The sequence below is a fragment of the Podarcis filfolensis genome, assembly GCF_964270895.1.
Source record: "Podarcis filfolensis genome assembly, chromosome: 9".
In the NCBI taxonomy this organism is placed as follows: domain Eukaryota; kingdom Metazoa; phylum Chordata; class Lepidosauria; order Squamata; family Lacertidae; genus Podarcis; species Podarcis filfolensis.
In genome coordinates, this window is record NC_139610.1 from 51,747,405 (window position 1) to 51,769,797 (window position 22,393).

At 44.2% G+C, this 22,393-nt stretch overlaps 1 long non-coding RNA gene across 1 annotated transcript in view; it reads right to left on the reverse strand.

The window, feature by feature from the left end:
* The window catches only part of LOC310742613, a 510,016-nt gene extending 490,224 nt beyond the window's left edge, over positions 1–19,792 (reverse strand). The window contains exons 1-2 of the long non-coding RNA XR_014538611.1: positions 19,402–19,792; positions 18,973–19,242 (exon numbers count right to left, since the gene is read on the reverse strand). This is a non-coding gene — a long non-coding RNA (uncharacterized lncRNA). The remainder of the gene's footprint in view (positions 1–18,972; positions 19,243–19,401) is intronic.
* Positions 19,793–22,393: the final 2,601 nt, after the last annotated feature.

Consider the following 22,393-nt stretch of genomic DNA (forward strand, 5'->3'; position numbering starts at 1 on the left):
TCCCCTTCTCCTTGTGCCCTCCATCTTCCCCAACATCAGGGTCTTTTACAGGGAATCTTCTCTCTCATGAGGTGGCCAAAGTACTAGAGTCTCAGCTTCAGGATCTGTCCTTCCAGTGAGCACTCAGGGCTGATTTCCTGAAGAATGGATACGTTTGATCTTCTTGCAGTCCATGGGACTCTCAAGAGTCTCCTCCAGCACCATAATTCAAAAGCATCAATTCTTCAGCGATCAGCCTTCTTGATGGTCCAGCTCTCACTTCCATACATCACTGCTGGGAAAACCATGGCTTTAACTATACGGACCTTTGTTGGCAAGGTGATGTCTCTGCTTTTTAAGATACTGTCTAGGTTTGCCATCGCCTTTCTCCCAAGGAGCAGGCGTCTTTTAATTTCGTGACTACTGTCACCATCTGCAGTGATCATGGAGCCCAAGAAAGTAAAATCTCTCACTGTCTCCATTTCTTCCCCTTCTATTTGCCAGGAGGTGATGGGCCCAGTGGCCATGATCTTCGTTTTTTTGATGTTGAGCTTCAAACCATATTTTGCGCTTTCCTCTTTCACCCTCATTAAAAGGTTCTTTAATTCCTCCTCACTTTCTGCCATCAAGGTTGTGTCATCTGCATATCTGAGGCTGTTGATATTTCTTCCGGCAATCTTAATTCCAGCTTGGGATTCATCCAGCCTAGCCTTTCGCATGATGAATTTTGCATATAAGTTAAATAAGTAGGGAGACAATATACAGCCTTGCCGTACTCCTTTCCCAATTTTGAACCAATCAGTTGTTCCATGTCCAGTTCTAACTGTAGCTTCTTGTCCCACATAGAGATTTCTCAGGAGACAGATGAGGTGATCAGGCACTCCCATTTCTTTAAGAACTTGCCATAGTTTGCTGTAGTCGACACAGTCAAAGGCTTTTGCATAGTCAATGAAACAGAAGTAGATGTCTTTCTGGAACTCTCTAGCTTTCTCCATAATCCAGCGCATGTTTGCAATTTGGTCTCTGGTTCCTCTGCCCCTTCGAAATCCAGCTTGCACTTCTGGGAGTTCTCGGTCCACATACTGCTTAAGCCTTCCTTGTAGAATTTTAAGCATAACCTTGCTAGCATGTGAAATGAGTGCAATTGTGCGGTAGTTGGAGCATTCTTTGGCACTGCCCTTCTTTGGGATTGGGATGTAGACTGATCTTCTCCAATCCTCTGGCCACTGCTGAGTTTTCCAAACTTGCTGGCATATTGAGTGTAGCACCTTAACAGCATCATCTTTTAAAATTTTAAATAGTTCAGCTGGAATATCATCACTTCCACTGGCCTTGTTATTAGCAGTGCTTTCTAATGCCCATTTGACTTCACTCTCCAGGATGTCTGGCTCAAGGTCAGCAACCACACTACCCGGCGTGTATGAGCCATCCATTTCTTTCTGGTATAGTTCCTCTGTGTATTCTTGCCACCTCTTCTTGATGTCTTCTGCTTCTGTTAGGTCCTTTCCACTTTTGTCTTTTATTATGGTAATCTTTGTACGAAATGTTCCTTTCATATCTCCAATTTTCTTGAACAGATCTCTGGTTTTTCCCATTCTATTGTTTTCCTCTATTTCTTTGCATTGCTCGTTTAAGAAGGCCTTCTTGTCTCTCCTTGCTATTCTTTGGAAATTTGAATTCAATTTCCTGTATCTTTCACTATCTCCCTCGCATTTTGCTTGCCTTCTCTCCCCCGCTATTTGTAAGGCCTCGCTGGACAGCCACTTTGCTTTCTTGCATTTCCTTTCTGTTGGGATGGTTTTAGTTGCTGCCTCCTGTATAATGTTACAAGCCTCCATCCATAGTTCTTCAGGCACTCTGTCCACCAAATCTAAATCCTTAAACCTGTTCCTCACTTCCACTGTGTATTCATAAGGGATTTGACTTAGATTATATCTTACCGGCCCAGTGGTTTTTCCTATTTCTTCAGTTTAAGCTTGAATTTTGCTATAAGAAGCTGATGATCTCCAGGTCTTGTTTTTGCTGACTGTATAGAGCTTCTCCATCTTTGGCTGCAGAGAATATAATCAATCTGATTTCGATGCTGCCCATCTGGTGATGTCCATGTGTAGAGTCGTCTCTTGTGTTGTTGGAAAAGAGTGTTTGTGATGACCAGCTTGTTCTCTTGGCAGAACTCTATTAGCCTTTGCCCTGCTTCGTTTTGAACTCCAAGGCCAAACTTGCCAGTTGTTCCTTTTATCTCTTGACTCCCTACTTTAGCATTCCAATCCCCTATAATGAGAAGAACATCCTTCTTTGGTGTCATTTCTATAAGGTGTTGTAAGTCTTCATAGAATTGGTCAATTTCAGTTTCTTCAGCACCAGTGGTTGGTGCATAAACTTGGATTACTGTGATGTTAAAAGGTCTGCCCTGGATTCGTATCGAGATCATTCTATCATTTTTGAGATTGCATCCCAGTACAGCTTTCATAGAATCATAGAATCATAGAATCATAGAGTTGGAAGAGACCACAAGGGCCATCGAGTCCAACCCCCTGCCAAGCAGGAAACACCATCAGAGCACTCCTGACATATGGTTGTCAAGCCTCTGCTTAAAGACCTCCAAAGAAGGAGACTCCACCACACTCCTTGGCAGCAAATTCCACTGTCGAACAGCTCTTACTGTCAGGAAGTTCTTCCTAATGTTTAGGTGGAATCTTCTTTCTTGTAGTTTGGAACCATTGCTCCATGTCCGCTTCTCTGGAGCAGCAGAAAACAACCTTTCTCCCTCCTCTATGTGACATCCTTGTATATATTTGAACATGGCTATCATATCACCCCTTAACCTCCTCTTCTCCAGGCTAAACATGCCCAGCTCCCTTAGCCGTTCCTCATAAGGCATTGTTTCCAGGCCTTTGACCATTTTGGTTGCCCTCCTCTGGACACGTTCCAGTTTGTCAGTGTCCTTCTTGAACTGTGGTGTCCAGAACTGGACACAGTACTCCAGGTGAGGTCTGACCAGAGCAGAATACAGTGGCACTATTACTTCCCTTGATCTAGATGCTATACTCCTATTGATGCAGCCCAGAATTGCATTGGCTTTTTTAGCTGCCGCGTCACACTGTTGGCTCATGTCAAGTTTGTGGTCAACCAAGACTCCTAGATCCTTTTCACATGTACTGCTCCCAAGCCAGGTGTCACCCATCTTGTATTTGTGCCTCTCATTTTTTTTGCCCAAGTGCAATACTTTACATTTCTCCCTGTTAAAATTCATCTTGTTTGTTTTTGCCCAGTTCTCTAATCTGTCAAGGTCGTTTTGAAGTGTGATCCTGTCCTCTGGGGTGTTAGCCACCCCTCCCAGTTTGGTGTCTTCTGCAAATTTGATCAGGATGCCCTTGAGTCCATCATCCAAGTCGTTGATAAAGATGTTGAATAAGACCGGGCCCAAGACAGAACCCTGTGGCACCCCACTAGTCACTCTTCTCCAGGATGAAGAGGAACCATTGATGAGCACCCTTTGGGTTCGGTCAGTCAGCCAGTTACAAATTCACTGAGTGGTAGCATAGTCAAGACCGCATTTTACCAGCTTCTTTACAAGAATATCATGGGGCACCTTGTCAAATGCCTTGCTGAAATCAAGGTAGGCTACATCCACTGCATTCCCTTCATCTACCAGGCTTGTAATTCTGTCAAAAAAAGAGATCAGGTTAGTCTGACATGACTTATTTTTCAGAAATCCATGCTGACTATTGGTGATCACAGCATTCCTTTCTAGGTGCTCACAGACTGTTTGCTTAATGATCTGCTCCAGAATCTTCCCTGGTATTGATGTCAGACTGACTGGGCGGTAATTATTTGGGTCCTCTCTTTCCCCCTTTTTGAAAATAGGGACAACATTTGCCCTCCTCCAGGCTGCCGGGACTTCGCCTGTTCTCCAGGAATTCTCAAAGATGACTGCCAGTGGTTCTGAGATCACCTCTGCCAGTTCTTTTAATACTCTTGGATGCAGTTCATCTGGCCCTGGAGACTTGAATACATCTAAACTAGCCAAGTATTCTTGTACTATCTCCTTAATTATTCTGGGCTGTGTTTCCTCTGCTGAATCATTTGCTCCAAATTCTTCAGGTCGGGCATTGTTTTCTTTATCGGAGAAGACTGAGGCAAAGAAGGCATTGAGGAGTTCAGCCCTTTCTGTGTCCCCTGTTTGCATTTCACCATCTTCTCCTCTGAGTGACCCCACTGTTTCTTTGTTCTTCCTTTTGCTACGAACATACCCATAAAAGCCTTTTTTGTTGCTTTTAACCTCTCTAGCAAGCCTGAGTTCATTCTGTGCTTTAGCTTTTCTGACTTTGTGTCTACACGTGCTGGCTATTTGTTTGAATTCCTCTTTGGTGGTTTCCCCCCTTTTCCATTTTTTGTACACATCCTTTTTTAATCTCAACTCAGTTAAAAGTTCTTTGGATAGCCACCCTGGCTTCTTTAGGCACCTTCCATGTTTCTGTCTCATTGGTATTGCCTGAAGTTGTGCTTTTACTATCTCCCTCTTAACAAACTCCCAGCCATCATGAACTCCCTTTCCTTTTAGTATTACTGTCCATGGGATCTCACCCAGCACTTCCCTAAGTTTTATGAAGTCGGCTTTCTTAAAGTCAAGAAATTGAGTCCTAGTATGCTTGGCTGCTCCTTTCCGCTGTATAGTAAACTTCAGAAGAGCATGATCACTCGCGCCTAATGATCCTTCCACTTCTACCCCACTAACCAGGTCATCAACATTGGTTAGGACCAAATCTAAAATGGCTGTTCCTCTTGTTGCTTCTCCCACTTTCTGGACAATGAAGTTGTCTGCAAGGCCAGTGAGGAATCTGTTTGACCTTATGCTCTTGGCTGAGTTTGACATCCAGCAAATATCCGGGTAATTGAAGTCCCCCATTACTACTATCTCCCTTCCTTTTGCATGCTTGGCCATCTGTTCCAGGAAGGCATCATCTATGTCCTCCGTTTGGCTTGGGGATCTATAGTAAACTCCCACAATGAGGTCACTGTTGTTCTTCTCTCCCTTAATTTTGACCCAAATGCTCTCACTTTGGCTTTGAGGTTCTAAATCTTGGATCTCTTCACAGGTATACACATCCCTGACATATAACGCCACTCCTCCTCCTTTCTTGTCTGGTCTGTTTCTCTGAAATAGATTGTATCCCTCCATTATTACATTCCAATCGTGGGACTTATCACACCAGGTTTCAGTGATGCCTATTATGTCATATTTAGTTTGCTGTACCAAGAGCTCAAGCTCATCTTGTTTATTTCCCATGCTTTGCGCATTAGTGTACTGACATTGAAGTCCATTAATCATTCCCCCGTGTCTCTTATTTAAGGATTTTTTCCTCCCACCACTAGGTCTGCGTGCTGTTTGCTCCATTTGGTCTATGACATTTGGATGATCATCTTCATCAATTGATAGACTCCTACCTTCAGGAGCACTGTCTCCCTCCCCCACATTAGTCAGTTTAAAGCCCTCCTGATGAGGTTTCTGAGATTTTTGGCAAAAACATTCCTCCCAACCGTTGTGAGGTGCAGCCCATCGCTTGCCAGAAGTCCATCTTCAAGAAACTGCAGTCCGTGATCTAAGAATCCAAATCGTTCCTGTTTACACCATTTGCGAAGCCAGCTGTTCACTTCCACTATTTTTCCCTCACTCCCTGGGCCACGTCGTTCAACTGGGAGGACAGATGAGATGACAATTTGTGCATTTAATTGCTTCAATTTCCTGCCCAGAGCCTCGTAGTCTCTTTTGATCTTCTGGAGGCTATTGCTTGCAGTGTCATTGGTTCCCACATGAACCAAGAGGAAGGGGTATTTGTCAGTGGCTTTTATGATTCCTTGCAGTCGTTCAGTTACATCTTGGATCTTAGCCCCGGGGAGACAGCACACTTCCCGAGACATCTTGTCAGGCCCACAGATCACTGCTTCTGTTCCCCTCAGTAGGGAATCCCCTATCACCACTACACGCCTCCTCTTAGGTTTGGTCGGGGTTCTTCCGTGAGCTGTCCGTTCCAAGGTCGCCTGCGCATTCCCTGAGGAGTGACTTTGCTGCTCGTCTTCATATACCTGATCGACTGTAATGAGGGAGAGATCCTCAAATGGAGTCTGCTCTTCGTCTTCCATGCTAGGGGAGAGGACCTCAAAGCGGACTTTCGCCACTCTTTTGTTGACTATGAGGGCCACTCCATTTCTTTTACGGGATTCTTGCCCACAGTAGTAGATATGATGGTCATCCGAACTGAATTCGCCCATTCCCGTCCATTTTAGTTCACTGATGCCCAGGATGTCAATATTTATTCTTGCCATCTCATTTTTGACCACATCCAACTTACCAAGGTTCATGGTTCTTACATTCCAGGTTCCTATGCAATATTTTTCTTTACAGCATTGGACTTTCCTTTCGCTTCCAGGCATATCCGCAACTGAGCGTCCTTTCGGCTTTGGCCCAGCCGCTTCATCAGCTCTGGATCTACTTGTACTTGTCCTCCGCTCTTCCTCAGTAGCATGTTGGACGCTTTCCGACCTGAGGGGCTCATCTTCCAGCGTCATAACTTTTATATGCCTGTTGCCTTTGTCCATGGAGTTTTCTTGGCAGGGATACTGGAGTGGCTTGCCGGTTCCTGCTCCAGGTGGATCACGTTTGGTCAAAACTCTCCACTATGACCTGTCCATCTTGGGTGGCCCTGCACGGCATTGCTCATAGCTTCTCTGAGTTATTCAAGCCCCTTTGCCATGGCAAGGCAGTGATCCATGAAGGGGGAAAACAGAGATACACCAGTGTAATTAGAATAACCTCTGTTCTAACAAGAAGGACAACTATGTAAGCTGCTCACGCATACAAACACATACATGGGACATTACTTCTACTAATGCCTCGCTCTTTTCCAAGTCTATGCTCTTCATGTACTGTATAATAGCTACTCTCATGCAGGCTTCTGAAGTTTCCATATTAGTAAAACTGGTCATAGAAATTTCATTTTTAAAAAATAATTTCACTCAGAATAGCTGCAATTCACACATATTTGGATCAGTATCTATTTATATCAGCCTTCCTCAGCTGCGTTTTGGAATACAGCTCCCATGAGCCTCAACTGGCACAACTGAGTTGGCTGGGGATGATATAAGTTGCAGTCCAAAAGATCTGGAGGATATCAAGCTGGGGAAGACTGATTTGGACAAATATAGAAGAGGGGCACTTTAACGCTGCAAGTATTTATAGTGCAATATAAATACTCCAGGCCAATTAAATGGACGTAATGCAGCGCATAAACTATGTAATTAGTTCCAACAGGAGGCAGTGATGGCCACCAACTTGGATGGTTTTAAAGAGGATTAGACAAACTCATGGAGGATAAGACTACTATGCTACTAGCCATGGTGACTATGCTCTATCTACACTGTCAGTGTCAGCATGCCTCTGAATGTCAGTTGCTGGGAACTGCAGGTGGGCAAAGTGCTGCTGGGCTCATGTCGAGCTTGCAGGCTTCTCAGAGGCATCTGGTCAGCTACTGTGAGTCCAGGATGCTGGACTAATGGACTGTTGGCATGATCCAATAGGCTCTTCTGATGCTCTCAAATGTTGCTAAGTATGCAGACACTGCCATTTTTAAAAAAGGGGGGGCATAAGGGTCCCACAAAAGACAGAAGAATGAGAGTATTTCTTTTTTTAAAAAAAAAAGAAACAAGGATAAGTACCAGAAAACAGAGATCATTCCAGGTAAATAGGGACAGTTGACACATATGCTGTATGCAACGAGTTTATTCCATTGTCAGTATTGTTGGAAAAGAGAAAGTTGCCTATAGAATCATGGATTCACTTTTCAGGCACTCCAACTTTAAATAAGTAAGTAAGTCTCATTTCCAGGAAGAGTTGATCAATGCGGTTTACATCATTTCATGGTTGATGGGAGTTGGAGTCCAACAGCATCTGGAGGACCTCCCATTAGCCACCCCTAATTTACAGAATTATGAGTGAAAGTATTGTTGATGTTTAATGCATGATTTCATGGCTGCCCCCTGCACCCTTTAGCAATAGCTAAATACAGGAGCTCCTGAGCAGGATTAGGACCACAGTGTGCAGGGAGTGCTGTTTAATCCTTTCTCCGCCTCCACAGTCCTGCTGTATGTCCCCCTCAGTGGCTATTGGTGATGGGAGGGGAGCTTCCATTGATGCCAGTGTCTAACAATTTACGTATTCCCAAACACCTATTAACTGCAATGACTAAAAGGCTCCCTAAGCTGGTGAGATTTTATTTACTTATTACTGGCAGTCTTATACTCAGGAGTATTTTCCACCCATCCTGCTAAGTCAGGCAGTGAGGAAGATGCCATTTACCAAACTATACTCCACCATATAGGGAGAAAGTGAGTCTTCTTGACAGCAGAGATCTCTAATTCAAGCTTCCAGGAAACTGCTGAAAATGATATTTCTATAAGCAAAGGCTAGCACAGAAAATAAGTCGTCAAAAGCATTTCAGGCATTCCATGGATCACTAGTTCCCCAAGTAGAATGAATGATCACTTGCTGCACCTTTATACTGGAAGGATATAAGTATAGGGCACAGCCCAGAGTTTAGCATTTTAAAGCCTTGTTAATTTTAATGGGTAAGAGTTCAGCCTGTGCTTAACTTTTGGCTGGCTCATGCCTCAAGCAAGTTAAAGTTCACTTTGTACAATTCCTCTGATATTTGTACAGATAACCATGTGAGACAGCCACCATATTCCACAGGGTAAGCCAAGTTCCCATAGTATGCCATCAAAGTGGCTGAGAATGTACTGACAAGCAGATAGATTTGCTTTCTCAAAACACTAGATGCTCTAAATGTGTTTGCAGAATGAGGAAACATCCAGTTTTTTAATTAGATAATGGATTATAAAAACCTGATTTGGATACCACACACATAACTAGCATAACACTCTTCTGCAAGAGTTTTAAAAGAAAGTATCTACACGGTATTTAGACAGCTGTTCAAATTCTGCTCTTTGACTCACATTCTAGCTTTCGGCATGTGCTTCCAGCTGGCGAAGACTTAGTCTGCGGGGGAATGGAGGTGCAGCCAAAGACACATACTGTTGTATGTGAGGGTCAGCAGAAGGAAAGGCGGAGGGAGCAATCAGAAAATGCACACACAAGAGAGAAGCTGAAGTAGCATCACGCTCCCAACACACAACGGAAATAAATCTTGCAAATTCCATCTTGAATTTTGCCTTTTTATTGGGCAAGGCAGAAGCAGTGACATCACCCAGTGTCATTTTAATGGAATGCTGCTGACCCACCTGGAAGAAATTCTGTCTAAGGGGGCTTGGACAGCACAATGCTAACTCAGAAGTTAGTCCTATTGAAATCACTGGGGTTTAAGCGGAGTGAAGATTGAAGGGCTGGAAGTCTTTATTTTTCTTGGTTTTAGGCTACAGCCCTATACACACTTCGTAAGCATGGGGAAGAAAAGTGTTCAGATCACATTAAACTGTGTCACATTTCCCAAACCAATAAGCAAACCGAAATACAGCTATCTCTTGACATTTGCACTTCTCCAAATTTGGTGAGGCGGTTATCCAACTCATAACTGCATGCCAAAAAAAAGCATATATTATGGGAAAGTATGCACAAAAATGTATTATGTTTGGAGGGGGGTGCCGACAAAATGCATATTTTAAATCCTGGTGCCCTTCAGAAGTTCTGGACTGTGGTTACCAGGCAGTATAGCTGAATTGCAGTGCAAAACCTCGGGGGGGGGGGCTCCAGGTTGGGGAAGGATGTCTTAGATGATGTACACATGAAAACACAAACAGCTTTTTCGTGCAGGCCTTAAAAACAATAACAACAACTGCAAACCAATGAGGAAATGGGGAAAATGAAACTCAGGATGGTGGGAAATGAGAAAAAGATTATTCACTTCCTACTTGACCTTATGCCCCAATGTACTCAACAGGTCCTACTTCTAAAACAAATGGGATTTAAATACCATATCCTAATCTTCCTTGGCAAGTGCAGGGCTGCTTACATGGGACTCAGAACACCTTAAAGAGCCAGTGTGGTGTAGTGGTTAAGAGTGGTAGTCTCGTAATCTGGGGAACTGAGTTCGCTTCTCTGCTCCTCCACATGCAGCTGCTGGGTGACCTTGGGCTAGTCACTCTTCTCTGAAGTCTCTCACAGAGACCTCACCTCACAGAGTGTTTGTTGTGGGGGAGGAAGGGAAAGGAGAATGTTAGCTGCTTTGAAGACTCCTTAAAGGGAGTGAAAGGCGGGATATCAAATCCAAACTCCTCCTCCCCTTCTTCTTCTTCTTCTTCTTCTTCTTCTTCTTCTTCTTCTTCTTGAAGCTGTATTCCGTAGTTAGTCTGGTGGGCAAGCTTTTTCAACATCTTGTTTTTATAATACTTGAGCGTTAGAGGTAGTACCTATGGTAGGGGACATGTTGTGCTCCTTCTGGGGTAGTTTGTCCACCTTTGATCGCCACCCTGTGCTTGACTCTCACCTGTGGCTCCTAGAAGCTGTCAGCATGCGACAGCAACCACACCCCAGAAACAGCATTAACTGGCTAGCTAAGACAGGTGAGGGTGGCTGTTGTGTCTCAATCCCACCGTGAGTTACAGACTTGCCCTGCATGCAAATACAGGCTCCAGCGGATTGAGCGGGAAAAGGAAAACTCTGATCGTAAACTTCACTGCCTTGCGGGATATCCTCAGGAAAAGAAAAATCTAAGGAGTATTCCCTGCACAAATCCAGAGTGGTCCTTCCAGAAACTCCTGCAGCCAAGCTGGTGCTCTGTTTTCCTTTGGCCCACATCAGCGAGGCTGAGATGGGGATCTTGTCATCTGGGCAGCCCAGGACACACCTCCATACACACTGCCCAGGATTGTGTCCCAGGGAGGTCACTTTGGTGCTGCTAACGCAACAGTTTGACTTCACTCCCAGACACGCACTCCATTGTCTCCTGAGACAGATGGGTGCCAACTATTTTTTTAAAAGATTGTATTTTTTCTAGTCTTAATTCTGAACCAAATGCAACCTTTATTAGACAGTTTAGACAACAATATCATCACTTCTAAAACAAAAGTAGATTCTACCACTGCCAGAAATAAAAATGGAAAAGCCTGCAGTTTGAATGGCCAATAATGAAAGTGGAATAGCGAGTGCAGACAAGTTGTCAACAAGTTTCTTTGGCTGCCTCTATCAAAAAAGTAGGACTTGTGATTAGTTTCTAGGACTTCAAAAAGGTTCTCTGCATACTTATGGCTTTTTCACTGACCTTTGTTGCCTTGACTATAATAATGCAAAGATTTGTGCCAGAGTCCAATGCTGTATGTTTAAATGATATAAAATAATGGCACATGTAATGTTAAGCAGCTGCCTGGGATTTTTCCAAATGGGGAAAGAATGCTGTAATCCTGCCCACTATTTCAATCTGGCATAATTAGGTGCAGCTGTGTGCAAGGTGACAGGCATAGTTGCCACTCATAACAAAATTTAGGATTGTAATTGTGTGTCCTGTTTCATGTGTTTTAAAGGGCTATTTCAACCATCAGCGGAATCCATACCCTCCTACTTACGTAGCCCTGACAGTTGATCATTATATGCAAATGTTCTTTGTTGTAATACACATCACTTGTATTCAACCATCTGTCCTGGCTGTGGATGGTAGCCCTCTCCCCCACATTCCTGAATTACACAGGATTAAACAGGGCTACAGAGAAAGACACTTGAGACTTTTTATATTCTCAGGCTATTGGCTCCCATTTAAAGATAAGATATCCAGTCTAGTGCTTTTGCCTGTCTTTTTCTGTAACACCCCATTATGTCATACTGGATTGCTTTCTGCTAAGTGTAAACTATGAATAAATTCTGTTCATGCATCTGTCCAATTACCTGGTGAAGAACCCACTGTCAGTGGACTAGGTGGAGCCCAGTCCCCAGTCCTCAAGAACACTAGCACCAAAAGCTTCATGTCTAGACCAAAGAGTGATGACACACTATGCAGAAACGGGCTCAGTGCAACTGGTCTTCTTGTGTGCAAGGGGTTGACTAGTGAGTAAGGAATCCCTGTTGCTCCTTCACTGCCAGCAACTGCAATCAGAGTGCCGTTAAGGCATCTGTAGTATATAATGCCTCCCTTGTCCTCCTTGCTGAGATTCCCTGTGATACAATGGTACCTTGGGTTATGTACGCTTCAGGTTACATACACTTCAGGTTACAGACTCCGCTAACCCAGAAATAGTACCTCGGCTTAAGAACTTTGCTTCAGGATAAGAACAAAAATCGCACGGCGGTGTGGCGGCAGCAGCGGGAGGCCCCATTAGCTAAAGTGGTGCTTCAGGTTAAGAACAGTTTCAGGTTAAGAACGGACCTCTGGAACAAATTAAATGCTTAACCTGAGGTACCACTGTATTGATCTGGCCTTGCTTTTGGCTCCTGTTTTGAAGCCAGATCGATTTGTTGTGCTTCACCTAAGCTTGTTGTAACCATGTAGCACCTTGAACCTTGGTTTCATGGGTAAATGTTTTGGCAACAACAGGGCTGGCCTGCCCATGAGGCAAGGTGAGGCAACTGCCTCAGGTGGCAGGATCCACATGGGCAGACAATCTGACCTCCATGCCATTGCTGCCATGGTGGCGGTAGTGGCTGTGGCAAGCTCCTTAGGGGCTAGATCTGCTGCTGTCGTGGCACGCCCATGCCACTTCCACAGCAACCTCTTGAGAAATAGGAAGTACTGCTGGTCTCCTCCCACCTTTAGGGATGAAATGGTGGGGACTGCCTTAGGTGGTCTCCTGGGGTTTGCACCATCCAGTGTGATTCAGAATGGGACACCACCCCCCATTTGATTCCAGTTTCAACCATCCAGTAAGATTGATTTGATTCCTTCCCTTGTCCCCAATCATGAAGTAGATCTGCATTCCTCCCTTTCTTCATTGGCAGGGACTGGGACACCATTTTGTGATTTGCCTCAGGTGCCAAAATGTCTTGGGCTAGCCCTGGGTAAAAGTTTATGCTCCCCTTGGTAAAGGTAAAGGTACCCCTGCCCGTACGGGCCAGTCGTGTCCGACTCTAGGGTTGTGCGCTCATCTCACTTAAGAGGCCAGGAGCCAGCGCTGTTTGCAGACACTTCCGGGTCACGTGGCCAGCGTGACGAAGCTGCTCTGGCGAGCCAGCACCAGCGCAGCACACAGAAACGCCGTTTACCTTCCCGCTATAAAGCGGTACCTATTTATCTACTTGCATTTAGGGGTGCTTTCGAACTGCTAGGTGGGCGGGAGCTGGGACCGAAAGACGGGAGCTCACCCCGCCACGGGGATTCGAACTGCCGACCATACAATCGGCAAGTCCTAGGCACTGAGGTTTTACCCACAGCGCCACCCGCGTCCCTGCTCCCCTTGGACTGGAGTATAAACCTGAGTGCATAGGACCTGGAATGGTGAATTGGCCACCTGAACTGAGATCAGCTTGATCCAATCACAGAGGGATGCTTTTGCTTCAGATACATTAGCACAGTGAATCTATGGGGAGGTAGTCTATTTGACAGATATGATAGCAGATTTCCACTTATGCCAGAGTATGGGATATGTGTAATTATGAGGAAGAGCTTTAGCTCAGTGGTAGAACATACACTTTGCATGCAGCAAGTCTTAGCTTCCACCCCGGTATCTCCAGGTATAGGTGGAAAAGACCCCTGTTGGAAACTCTGTAGGTAAAGTAAACAACAAGCTAGGTGAATGAGTGGTCTGCCTTGGTATAAGGCAGCTTCCAATAGTTCTGAGTGTTTGCAATGTGAGTCTGCAAAAAGGCAAGTTGCCAAACAATAAAAATGAATTGGCAAATTACCCTGATTTACTTTTTAGTTGAGCAGTTGAGCTTTCTTTAATTTTCAAATGTGGACTAATAGTACTTTTTTTACTACGCGAACGTTGTGCATGTGAAGAATTGACCTCGTTTCTTGAAGGCTCTCTGGAGAAGCCTCCTCCAACATCACAGAGTGATGTATGAGGAAGGAGTAGAAGGACATTAAAATAGTCTATAAAATAAAATACTCCAGAATGACTACTGGAATAGAACAATGGCTGTTCTTCTTCTCTGGAGATAGGCGGTGACCTGCTGAACAAAATAAACTCTCTACAAAACATATAAATTAGTTGCAAGTGGGTGGACGGCCTTGCATTCACAAGGATGTAAGGTAGCTCTTTAATCTCTGTGGACCTCTGACTTAAGTGCTGGGATCCATGGATGCCATTTAAATATGGAAGGCATTAGCACAGCCATTCCCTTCTATTTGTCTCATCCTTTCAAAGACGCAGGCTGTCAAGAAAGTGGCTGGCAACTGCTATGCATACTGTTTGCCCATTTAATCCAACCTTTGTCACCCACAGTGGCATTTTTAATGAGATGTTCTCCTAGCAGGTGGTTTCATCACTTAACTAATCAACACACAAACACCAGACATGTTAATATTTGTCAGAGTCAGTTATCAGTAGAACTTGAAGCAATTTGGGTTGACAGCTCTGATATCGAATGTTGTTGTTTTTTTATCTGGCAAGGTGTCAAGAAGGCTTTCATCCCCTTGTGGGAAACCAAGCTTGCTAACAGAATACAATTAAGGGAGTTTTGTTCCTACTTCAGCTTTGGTCTATAATGGAGAATGGTCCAAGAGAGCTTACTGGTCCTTTTGCAGAAGTAAGAGTAGTTCAAAGAACCACCATATTGCGTAAGGGAAATGTTGATTTTATTGTTGCTGCTTTGGGTCCTCTCTGATCAGAAGTTGCTGGACAGAAGAGGTAGAGCAGCTATACTAGCTTCCTGGAAGATGGGTCATTGTTGCAGAAAGTGGATTGCTGAGAGCACATAGCAAGGCCAGTTAGAGGTGTGACCTGGGAGACTCCAGGTGGCCAGATAGAGAAGCCTCAAGGGTCACATTCTCCTCAGTCCTGAAATAAATGATGGAGCTACATACCTAAACAGGTACCTTATGCACCCTCTCCTTGTGTGCATGGTACTATATCAATCTACCCTGAAAATCATGTTTTGAAGTGATCACACAGCCACTTTGCTGCCTGGCCAGGTGAAGCTTGCATTGATTCTACCAACACCTTAAGGTTTACTGAGCTGGACAGGCAATCGTTATGTGCAAGGTTTCCTGGAAATCAAATGCAAGAGCTTTCTTGGCATTGAATGAAATGCATGGTCTACTTGGGTCCAAAATACATTTAACATATAATCCTGCACTATAGAGGCTGATGTGCAGCATCTGAACATCTCTTTTCTGGTCCTGTGGTCTGGCTCAGCTTTGGAAAGACTTGGGGAAAGTCAGGGACTTGGATGATGCTTGGCCAGCCTTAGTGATTAACATCCCCACAGTGGTTTCTGGATTTATTTAAATCAGATGTGGGGAAACCACCTTTTTTGGGCAAGAAGAAGAAGCACAGGCTGCAATTCTGCACCCATTTTCCTAAGGACCATTGAAGTTGGTGAGATTTACTTCTGAGTGGAACATGTCCAGGGTTGCACTGTTAGCCTTTTTGCTTGTGGCCCAGTAATAGATTGGCAGCCAGTGCAAATCCCACAAGTACTGGGGATAGTTGGCTCCCACAAACAGTCTGGCCACTGCATTCTGCAACAGCTGCATGCAGGCGCCCAGGAGCAGCAAGTTAGACTGCTTCTCCAGCAGTGATCTGGAGCCAAGAGAGGGTTTACACTTGTTGTCAGTTTGGTATTTCTTGCTCTGTTCCTTCTAAGAAAACTGTGCATTCAGTGTTGTGTATTTGGAGGGTGTGGCCTATTTTACTCAGGCACTGGTGGAGCTGGAGAGCCTCCAGCTGCCTTGGAAGATGGTGTGGTAGCCAAGAAGTGTCCTCCTGCATCACTGAATGTTCTAAGTACTAGTTGTTGGAGTTGGAGGGCAGGATAGGGCTTGCTGCTCAGGATATGCAGGTGAAGGCACAACTGGCTCCCATCCTACTTTCTGAAAGAAGCCAGAGTCCCTGGTGGAGCAGTGTTTTCTGGTTCCTGCACCTCTCCTATTTTCTCAGCCCCCCCCTCCTCTGATAGCAGAGGTTCTGATTAAGCGTGTTCTCAATTAAAGGAGAGCGCGTGTTGCGGATGGGGCCAGGCAAGACACCCCATAGTTGCCAGGCAGGATAGGTTGAAGGGGCCCGACTCAGTGAAATTGATGTTGCCAATTTGGAGGTGGGAACAGAGGTTATTTAAGCAATGCTCACAGCAATCTGCTTTCTCTGGCAGTGCAAGAGCATGTGGGAGTACAGATGCTCATTGCTTCTTGATGGAAAACGCTGTAGCTCAGCTGCAGAGCACATTGTTTTATTATTAAATTTATATACCAGCCTTCATTCTGTTTAGAGCATGGTGCTGATAACCCCAGTGTCGCAGGTTCAGTCCCCATATGGGACACCAGCATATTCCTGCATTGCAGGGAGTTGGATAAGATGACCCTCGGCATCCCTTCCAAATACACAATTCTATGATTCTTTGATTCAACAGTCACAGGGCAGTTTACAACATAAAAACACAGAATGCACAACTTAATAATAATAAACAGTATACCTCCACACACTGCATTGCAGGTAGAAGGTCCCAGGCTTGATCACTACCATATCCAGGTAGAGCTAGGAAAGATCCTCTCTGAAACCAGTCAGTTGACTCTATATAAAGCAGATTCATACGTTCTAATGAAGGAAGAATGAAACTGCAGACTTCATAGTTCATACCAGCTTTCTTCAATGCAGTTCTCTATCAATAATAAATAAATAAATAAATAAATAAATAAATTTTTTATTTATACCCCACCCTTCCCGATTCAGAAAACCGGGCTCAGGGTGGCTAACAACAAATTTAAAACACTTAATTGTAATACAACATAGAAGCAGCATAAAATACAGTATAAAAGCATGAATAACAATAAAATTCAAAGTTCAAAAATCAATTTGGGGGAAATCCATCCAATAGACATTAGATAGTCACCAGGGCTAGCTGGCTGAATTAGTCCTACCTGGGCCAGCGAGGAGGCCAGGGGAGAATTAGCTGTGGGGTCCCAGAGTGGGTAATCTTCATAAAAGGGGAGGGGGAGGAAAGAGAAGGGAAATAAAAGATCAGGCTGAATTCAAATTAAAGGCCAGGCAGAATAGCTCTGTCTTACAGGCCCGGCGAAAGGAGGTTAAATCCTGTAGGGCCCTCATCTCATGGGACAGAGCATTCCACCAGGTCAGAGCCATCACTGAAAAGGCCCTGGCCCTGGTGGAGGATCGTCTGACTTCCTTAGGGTCCGGGACCTCTAAACTATGGTTATTCATGACCTTAAGGTCCTCTGCGGGGCATACCAGGAGAGATATCAGGGGCATATCAGGGAGATCACTAGTGCAGTGACACATTCAGAAGTTCAGGGTCCCTTCATAATAGTCACAGCCACTTCTCTTTAAAGCTACACTACCTTCTATAGTCATACAACCTTCTAATAATATACAGTAATTATCTTAATTGTGCAAGAATAATAATTAGGGATTTGGTACAACAATCAATGTAGATCTCATTGTGTTGCCTTTCAGCTAGATCTAGTCTTTTCTGTGCATGAACATGGGCAAATGATTTGAGGTGCTCCAACACCTGATTTCACAGTGACTGAAGCTGTGTTTTCCTTGATGTTCCATTGCACAAAAGCTGAACTTGCACACCATTCTCTTGAATCTGAAACACCTTGTGTTTCCAGTGTTGCTAAATGCTTAGCTTTGGAACGTACAAAGCAACTCTTCCTTGGTGTTCTTCCTGCAAGCCTTCTCCAGAATGACCCTGGGAGCCATTCCTCAATGGCTGACTCACCTCCTTCCAATCTTATTGGTTACAATCAGCCCTAAGAGTGGGAACTTTAAAAATTCATGTTGACTGAATAGCTCTGGGACACTGAAGACTGGGACTCTGCTGCAGAAATAGCAACAGGTCTTTGAACTCAGACCACTGCACATCTGATGAACAGGGATAGAGAGGTCATACTTTTCTTGCCAAATGGGACCAGGCAGAAGTGTTAAATTGGTCAATTGAATGTGCTTGTATTCATTTTCTCTGTGTGTCTGTTGCTCCTGTAGCTCTGTGCTGTGGGGTGCAGTGAAAGAGCTTACATTGTTGTTTTTTTCAGAGCAGCTATCCTTGCAAGCGATGTCTTCTTGCCCTAATCATGATTGCAACATTATTTTTGTCAGCTGCATGCTGTGAGTATGCTTAGGCTTCCCAGAAAACGTTGTCACCCTTTTTACTTGGCAGTTCAGTGGTCTCTAACAATGCCAGATTTCATCTGCCAGGGCTGCAGTTCTATCTTTATCCATGGAACAGTCGGCAACAGCACACGTCTTCTTGCTCTTTCCACTCTGCCAGGAACAAGTGATACACGAGTACAGTGCTAGAATAAGCAGACAGATGTGCCTCTACATTTACAGCAGTCTCCTCTATGAATGCCGGTGAATGTACAATTCTTCACGCTAGTTTATGGAATGCACAGTTCTTTGTATTAAGTTTAATTTGGGGGAAGCTCACAACTCTGTGGCAGAGTATCTGCTTTACATGCAGAAGGTCATAGCTTCAACTCCTGGCATCTCCAAGTAAGGTTGGGAGAAACTCCAGTCTGAAACCATGGAGAGCTGCTGAAGTCAATGTAGAAATGAGTGAGTTTGATGGACCAGTGCTCTGACTCAATAGAAGGCAGCCTCCTATGTTTTGTGGCAATGGTTCCCAACTGGTCTGTGGATCCCAGGGGAGGTCTGTGTATCCGACCCAAGAGGTCAGTGGCATCATTCATATAACAAAAACTACCATAGATATATCAAAATTTCCAAAAGTAGGGGGTCCATGGATTGGCTTTTGAAAAACAAGGGGTCTGCAGTACTTAGCTACCTGAGAACAGCTGTTTTGTGGCATGGACATGCTCTAAAAACTTGACTGCATTGAGACAGTGTTTAAACATAAAAAAGGACTTGATGTACCGTATTTTTCGCTCGATAACACGCACCTGACCATAACACGCACATCGTTTTTAGAGGAGGAAAACAAGGGAAAAAACATTCTGAATGAAACAGTGGATGTATCATTTTTGTGCTTCATGCTGTGGCCACAGACATGTGATCTGATGGTGAATTTGGGGTGACCCAATGCAAAAATCCTGAGAATCCCTGTGGATCCATGCTTTGTAACCACGTTTTTGCACCATTGCAGCCCCAGGCAACAGTGGGTGTGTGATTTTGGGGGGGGGCAGGCTGTAGCCATGGACATGCTATGTGATCTGATGGTGAATTTGGGGTGACCCAATGCAAAGATCCTGAGGATCCATGTTTTGTAACCACGTTTTTGCACCATTGCAGCCCCAGGCAACAGTGGGTGCGTGTTTGGGGGGGGGGCAGGCTGTAGCCATGGACATGCTATGTGATCTGATGGTGAATTTGGGGTGACCCAATGCAAAGATCCTGAGGATCCATGTGGATCCATGCTTTTTAACCACATTTTTGCACCATTGCAGCCCCAGGCAACAGTGCGTGTGTGATTTTTGGGGGGCAGGCTGTAGCCATGGACATGCTATGTGATCTGATGGTGAATTTGGGGTGACCCAATGCAAAGATCCTGAGGATCCATGTGGATCCATGCTTTTTAACCACATTTTAAGTGGGGAAGGAAGGAAAAATACAGAATGGACAAGGAGCACGAGAGGGGTGTGCAGAGAAGCAGCTGGCTAAGAATGCAGGAGAGGGGTATAACGGGAGGGAGGAAAGGAAGGCAAAAGTTTTCCCTCACCTACCCACCCAAGCCAGCCAGCTAGCTAGCTCTCTCTCTCTCTCTCTCTCTCTCTCTCTCTCTCTCTCTCTCTCTCTCCCTCCTGCATGTTTTCAGCAGCACCGGAGCACAGAGACGACACTCTGCTTTCCCCTCTGCTTGCCTGGAGGGGAGGGGCTTTCCCTGCTCTTTGTTCCGTTTGAGCAAACACCGCAAGGAAACAGAGGAGGGTGGGCAGTAAGACCCTGAGGCAGAATGCAGGAAAGCAGCCACTTCCTCTTTTCAGGTTTCCCTTCTCCGAGACGCGCGATTTGATTTTTGCCTGATTTTTTTTGCCATTTGGCTCCAGGGACCACACATTCGCTCAATAACACGCACAGACATTTCCCCTTCCTTTTTAGGAGAAAAAATCTGCGTGTTATAGAGGGAAAAATACGGTAGGTTGCAAATCTAAGCATCCTTACTTTGAAATAAGTTCCATTGTACTTCATGGGACTTCCTTGTCTCCAAGCAACTCTAGTACAGTGGTACCTCGGGTTACATACGCTTCAGGTTACATACGCTTCAGGTTACAGACTCTGCTAACCCAGAAATAGTACCTCGGGTTAAGAACTTTGCTTCAGGATGAGAACAGAAATTGTGCTCCGGCAGCACAGCGGCAGCAGGAGGCCCCATTAGCTAAAGTGGTACCTCAGGTTAAGAACAGTTTCAGGTTAAGTACGGACCTCTGGAACGAATTAAGTACTTAACCCGAGGTACCACTGTATCAGCATTTGGATGAGATGCTCTCAGTGCATTTTCTCAATGGCTGAGACTGAAATAACTCCTTTAGGCTTGGCCATGTCCTATGAGATTGCTTATTGAATAGCTCAGTTGGTTAGAGTATGGTGCTGATAATGCCAAGGGTAAAGGTTTGATCCCCGTATGGTCCAGCTGCATATTCCTGCATTACAAAGGGTTGGGCTAGATGATCCTTGGGATTCCTTCCAATGCTACAGTTCTATGATTCTATGAATAATAACAAATTATGTGTCTTTTGAATAGTAGACACCCATGCTATATCACAAAAACCACTTGGTTTTGAAAAGTTCTTTGCTATATGTGCCATAGGATGCCGTTGTTTGAGCAACAAAAGCTGAAAGCACCATTGGCTGTGTGAAATGAATTGTGCACTTATTTGCAGCGCTATAAGCCAAGATCGAGACAAGTTCCAACAACAAGCCGCCAATATGAACACACCTTTTCTTTTATTAAACTTCTTAAATTATTCAAAAGGTATTTTATCAGTAATGTTCTGTTTATGCAAAGTGTACATTCCATATAACTAAAGCCATAATAAAGCTGTTTTTGAAATCTTCAGTATAATCTGGTATTTTGGCATATGTCAAAATACACATACAGACTGTTCTTTATCCATGCAAGTGGCAATTCCTTAAAACAAAGATTAATCCTTTAAAGAACTGGTATGTAGCCTAAGAGTGTTTATTTTCATGCTTAAGCAATGACTTCATGTCAAGATTTTATTGCATAGTCTGGGAATTAAAAAGAAAGGACCAATATTAGAAAGTAATGTGAAAAACAGGTATTTAACTGTTTTGGTGTCTTGATCTCAAGACAGTTTCAACCTTTTACAGGCAACATCTTTGGACAGGATTATCAGCCACTCTGTGTACTGCTGCATGTGAGAATTTTGATTGTGTGTAGACTTAACATTTTTAATACTCCATGTAAGAGCTTAAATAAGCAATGGTTGCAAATGATCATATCCATGTGAGATAGCAAAGGCTTAGGCTGTGTTTGGTTAGAAATGAATTTGGCTCAATTTATGCCCTCTAGAAAACAACTGAAATAATATTTTCAAGGGGAATTCACATTTCCTGTAGACAATGAAGCATTACACCACAAGAGACAGGCAGAAATTCTTGCCCATTTTTCAACATTTAATTTATTTAAAATATCCCCTATAATCAGAAAGAATTTATTGCTGTGTTTGTTTTACTCAGGACCACAGCAGAAAAACATCGCAGAGGGGTGGCTGTAGCCTCCAGAGTTCATTCCTGTTAGCTGTCTAGGATCTATCGAAAAGTTCCAGGATGTTCCATTCTGCCAGAGGCAAAGCCCCAGAGCAGGCACCGGAAAACTATCTGGAAATAATTTTGAATTAAGATTGAGATCAATGTGTTGACTTGTGTTGAAACATACAGCTGTGTGCTGCAATTATTTCCTTAGAAGTGTCATTTAGGGCCCAATTCAAAGTGCTGGTTTTGACCTATAAAGCCTTAAACAGCTCAGGGCCACAATATCTCAAGGACCACATCTCCTCATATGAACCGACCCAGACCTAGGGATCATAATTTGAGACCTATCTTTGTGTGCCTTCTCCACATAAGTTCTGAGGGGTAACAACATGAGAACAGGCCTTTTCTGCATTGGTTCCCCAGGAAGGTTTGCCTGACATCTTCATTATGCACCTTGAAGTTCCAGGTGAAAACATTCCTCTTCAACCAGGCTTTTGGCTGATTAACATTCTATGTCCTTTTAAATATGTCTTTGACTTTGTTCTTGTGTATTTTTGTGTTTTTATTTTGTAATTTTAAGCTGTGAACTGCCCTGAGATCTTCGGATGAAGGGTGGTATACA